At 48.7% G+C, this 4,394-nt stretch overlaps 1 long non-coding RNA gene across 1 annotated transcript; it reads left to right on the plus strand.

The window, feature by feature from the left end:
* Positions 1-694: 694 nt before the first annotated feature.
* On the plus strand, positions 695-1,260 carry LOC121852821. The gene is made up of 2 exons (XR_006086244.1): positions 695-901; positions 1,068-1,260. It is a non-coding gene; the product is annotated as an uncharacterized LOC121852821 (long non-coding RNA).
* The last annotated feature ends 3,134 nt before the right edge of the window (positions 1,261-4,394 follow it).

Here is a 4,394-nt window from a genome sequence, read left to right on the forward strand (position 1 = left end):
CTATTTATATGTGTGTGTTTGTTTGTACATTATGTTCTTCTGTTGGTGTTTGTGTGTTTTTGAGTGTGTCTTTATGTGCGTTTGTATGTTTGTGGGTGTTTGTGTGTGCGTGTTTGTCAGTCTGTTTTCGTGTACGTTTGTTTGTGTGTTTCTGTGTGTGTGTATTTGTGTGTGTTTGTGTGAATGTTTATGTATGTTTGTGTGTGTATGCGTGTTTGTGCGTGAGCGTGTTTTTTTCTGTTTATGTGTTTGCGTGTGGTTGTGTTTGTGTGCATACGTGTGTGTGTTTGTGTGAATGATTGATTGTTTGTGTGTGTGTGTGTTTGCTTGTGTGAGTTTCTGTGTGTGTGTTTGCGTACGTATGTGTTTGCGTGGGTGAGTTTTTGGGTGTGATTGTGTATGTTTCTGTGTGAGCGTGTGTTTGTCTGCGTGAGTGTGTATTTATGTGTGTATGTGTGTGTCTGTGTGCGCGTCTCTCTGTTTATGTGACTCTGTCTGTGTGTGTTTGTGTGTATTTTTCTGTGGATCATGTGTTTGTGTGTATTTGTGTGTGTAGAGTAAGTGTGTTTCTGCGGCGATGTTTTTGTCTGTGTCTGTGTGTGTTGGTGTGTGTGTGTGTTTGTGTGTATGAACTCCTGCAACCTGTCCGGCATCAAACAAACTGTGAGTGACAGTGGGTTATACACTGTGTTTACTCTGATCCCTGTCATGTCTCTGTGTCTCTGATCTCCAGGTTGGACAGTAACAGACTGACCGATGGCTGCACTGATGATCTGGTCTCCGCTCTCAGTACAAACCGCTCACTGAGGTTCCTGAACCTGAGCTCTAACTCCTTCACAGACGGCTCTGTCTCCGCTCTCCGCCGCCTCATACAGACCTGCACCAGTCTGGAGGAGATCTGGTGAGTGTTTGTGTCAGTGTTTAATGTGATAAACACACAGAGAAAGGGCTGTGTATCAGAATGGGAACAGTTTGAAGGGATTTATTTATTCATTAAACTGCGACACGAACAGTTTACAGTTTGTACCATTATCCGATGGGTTTATTTCCTGTTTAATGTGTTTCAGGCTGTGGGGGAATGGGTTCAGTTCAGACGGAGAGAATCAGCTGAAGTCACTGCAGGAAATCAGAGCTGAGCTGTTAGTGAGAGTGTGACACTGACTGAGGCAGTGACTGTCCACACAGTCTGTGTAATATGGAATATATTCTGGACACTGTAGTGACTGATTATTAAAGATGTTGATCCTGATTCCTCTCCCATCTCTGCTCCGGGGACCGTTATTGACACACACCGCCTACGGCCGTGCGGGCGGCTGGAGAGCCCCGACCCTCAGTCACTGCTAAACTGCTGTAAGCAAACACAACTGATGCACTTTCTCTCACAGTCTCTCTCTCTCTCTGTCAGTCTCTCTCAGTTTATATATTTCCGCCCCTGTTTCTTTCTCTCTCTTTCATTGTCTTTATTAGTCTCCGTCTGTGTGTGTGTGGGTGTGTGTGTGTGTTTGCCTCAGTCAGTTCGTGTCTCTGAGATCGTGGGCGACAGAGCAGTCAATCTGTGTCTGTGTGTGAGAGAGCGGTCAGTGTGTGTGTGTGAGAGAGAGCAGGAAGTGTGTGTGTGAGAGAGCAGTCAGTGTGTGTGTGTGAGCAGTCAGTGTGTTTGTGAGTAGTCAATGTGTGTGTGTGAGTAGTCAGTGTGTGAGTGTGTGTGTGAGAGAGAGCAGTCAGTATGTGTGTGAGTAGTCAGTCTCTGTGTGTGTGTGTGTGTGTGAGAGAGCAGTCAGTGAGTGTGTGAGTAGTCTGTGTGTGTGTATGTGAGAGAGCAGTCAGTGTGTGTGTGAGAGCAGTCAGTGTGTGTGTGTGTGAGAGACCAGTCACTGTGTGTGTGTGTGTGTGTGTGTGTGAGAGAGAGAGCAGTCAGTATGTGTGTATGTGTGTGCGTGTGGGGAGAGAGCAGTGTGTGTGCATGTGTGTGTACGTGTGTGTGAGAGCAGTCAGTGTGTGTGTGTGAGCCAGTCAGTGTGTGTGTGTGAGTGTGTGTGTGAGAGAGAGCAATAAGTGTGTGTTGTGAGAGAGCAGTCAGTGTGTGTGTGTGAGTAGTCAGTGTGTGTGTGTGAGTGTGTGTGTGAGAGAGAGCAGTCAGTATGTGTGTGAGTAGTCAGTCTCTGTGTGTGTGTGTGTGAGAGAGCAGTCAGTGAGTGTGTGAGTAGTCTGTGTGTGTGTATGTGAGAGAGCAGTCAGTGTGTGTGTGAGAGCAGTGAGTGTGTGTGTGAGAGCAGTCAGTGTGTGTGTGTGTGTGTGAGAGACCAGTCACTGTGTGTGTGTGTGTGTGTGTGTGAGAGAGAGCAGTCAGTATGTGTGTATGTGTGTGCGTGTGGGGGGAGAGCAGTGTGTGTGTATGTGTGTGTACGTGTGTGTGAGAGCAGTCAGTGTGTGTGTGAGAGGAGTCAGTGTGTGTGTGAGCAGTCAGTGAGTGTGTGTGTGTGAGAGCAGTCAGTGTGTGTGTACGTGTGTGTGAGAGCAGTCAGTGTGTGTGTGTGTGTGAGAGCAGTCAGTGTGTGCTTGTGTGTGTGAGTAGTCATTCTGTGTGTGTGTGTGAGTAGTCAGTGTGTGTGTGTGTGTGTGTGAGAGCAGTCAGTGTGTGTGTGAGAGCAGTCAGTGTGTGTGTGTGTGAGAGCAGTCAGTGTGTGTGTGAGAGCACTCAGTCTGTGTGTGAGAAAGCAGTCAGTGTGTGTGTGTAGGAGAGAGAGAGAGCAGTCAGTGTGTGTGTGAGAGCAGTCAGTCTGTGTGTGAGAGAGAGAGCAGTCAGTATGTGTGTATGTGTGTGCGTGTGGGGGGGAGCAGTGTGTGTGTGTGTACGTGTGTGTGAGAGCAGTCAGTGTGTGTGTGTGTGAGAGAGAGAGCATTCAGTGTGTGAGTGAGAGCAGTCAGTGTGTGTGTGTGTGTGTGTGAGAGAGAGCAGTCAGTGGGTGTGTGTGAGAGCAGTCAGTGTGTGTGTGTGAGTGAGCAGTCAATGTGTGTGTGTAGGAGAGCAGTCAGTGTGTGTGTGTGAGAGAGAGCAATCAGTGTGTTTGTGTGAGCAGTCAGTGTGTGTGTGTGTGTGAGAGAGAGCAGTCAGTGTGTGTGTGTGAGAGCAGTCAGTATGTGTGTATGTGTGTGCGTGTGGGGGGAGAGCAGTGTGTGTGTGTACGTGTGTGTGAGAGCAGTCAGTGTATGTGTGTGTGTGAGCAGTCAGTGTGTGTGTGTGTGTGAGAGCAGTCAGTGTATGTGTGTGAGAGAGAGCAGTCAGTGTGTGTGTGTGTGTGTGAGCAGTCAGTGTGTGTGTGTGTGAGAGCAGTCAGTGTGTGTGAGAGCAGTCTGTGTGTGTGTGTGTGTGAGAGAGAGCAGTCAGTGTGTGTGTGTGAGAGCAGTCAATGTGTGTGTGAGAGCAGTCAGTGTGTGTGTGTGTGAGAGAGCAGTAAGTGTGTGTGTGAGAGCGGTCAATGTGTGTGTGTGTGTGTGAGAGAGAGCAGTCAGTGTGTGTGTGAGTAGTCAGTGTGTGTGTGTGTGTGTTTGTGAGAGTGAGAGCAGTCAGTGTGTGTGAGAGAGCAGTCAGTAAGTGTGTGAGTGAGAGCAGTCAGTGTGTGTGAGAGAGCAGTCAGTAAGTGTGTGTGTGTGAGAGACCAGTCAGTGTGTGTGTGTGAGAGAGAGAGCAGTCAGTGTGTGTGTGTGTGTGAGAGCAGTCAGTGTGTGTGTGTGAGAGCAGTCAGTGTGTGTGTGTGTATGAGAGAGCAGTCAGTGTGTGTGAGAGCAGTCAGTGTGTGTATGTGTGTGTGTGAGAGCAATCAGTGTGTGTGTGTGAGCAGTCAGTCTGTGTGTGTGTATGGGAGAGAGCAGTCAGTGTGTGTGTGTGTGTGTGAGCAGTCAGTGTGTGTGTGTGGGAGAGCAGTCAGTGTGTGTGTGTGAGAGAGAGCAGTCAGTGTGTGTGTATACGTGTGTTTGAGAGAGTGTGTGTGTGTGTGTGTGAGAGAGCAGTCAGTGTGTGTGTGTGTGAGAGCAGTCAGTGTGTGTGTGAGAAAGAGCAGTCAGTGTGTGAGAGAGAGCAGTCAGTGTGTGTGTGTGTGAGAGCAGTCAGTGTGTGTGAGAGCAGTTAGTGTGTGTGTGTGAGAGCAGTCAGTGTGTGTGTGTGTGAGAGAGCAGTCAGTGTGTGTGTATGAGAGAGCAGTGAGTGTGTGTGAGAGCAGTCAGTGTGTGTGTGTGTGAGAGAGCAATCAGTGTGTGTGTGTGTGTGTGAGCAATCAGTGTGTGTGTGCGTGTGTGTGTGAGAACAGTCAGTGTGTGTGTGAGAGAGCAGTCAGTGTGTGTGTGTGAGAGAGCAGTCAGTGTGTGTGTGAGAGAGCAGTCAGTGTGTGTGTGTG

The sequence above is a fragment of the Callorhinchus milii genome, unplaced genomic scaffold, assembly GCF_018977255.1.
Source record: "Callorhinchus milii isolate IMCB2004 unplaced genomic scaffold, IMCB_Cmil_1.0 Scaffold1418, whole genome shotgun sequence".
Taxonomy (NCBI): domain Eukaryota; kingdom Metazoa; phylum Chordata; class Chondrichthyes; order Chimaeriformes; family Callorhinchidae; genus Callorhinchus; species Callorhinchus milii.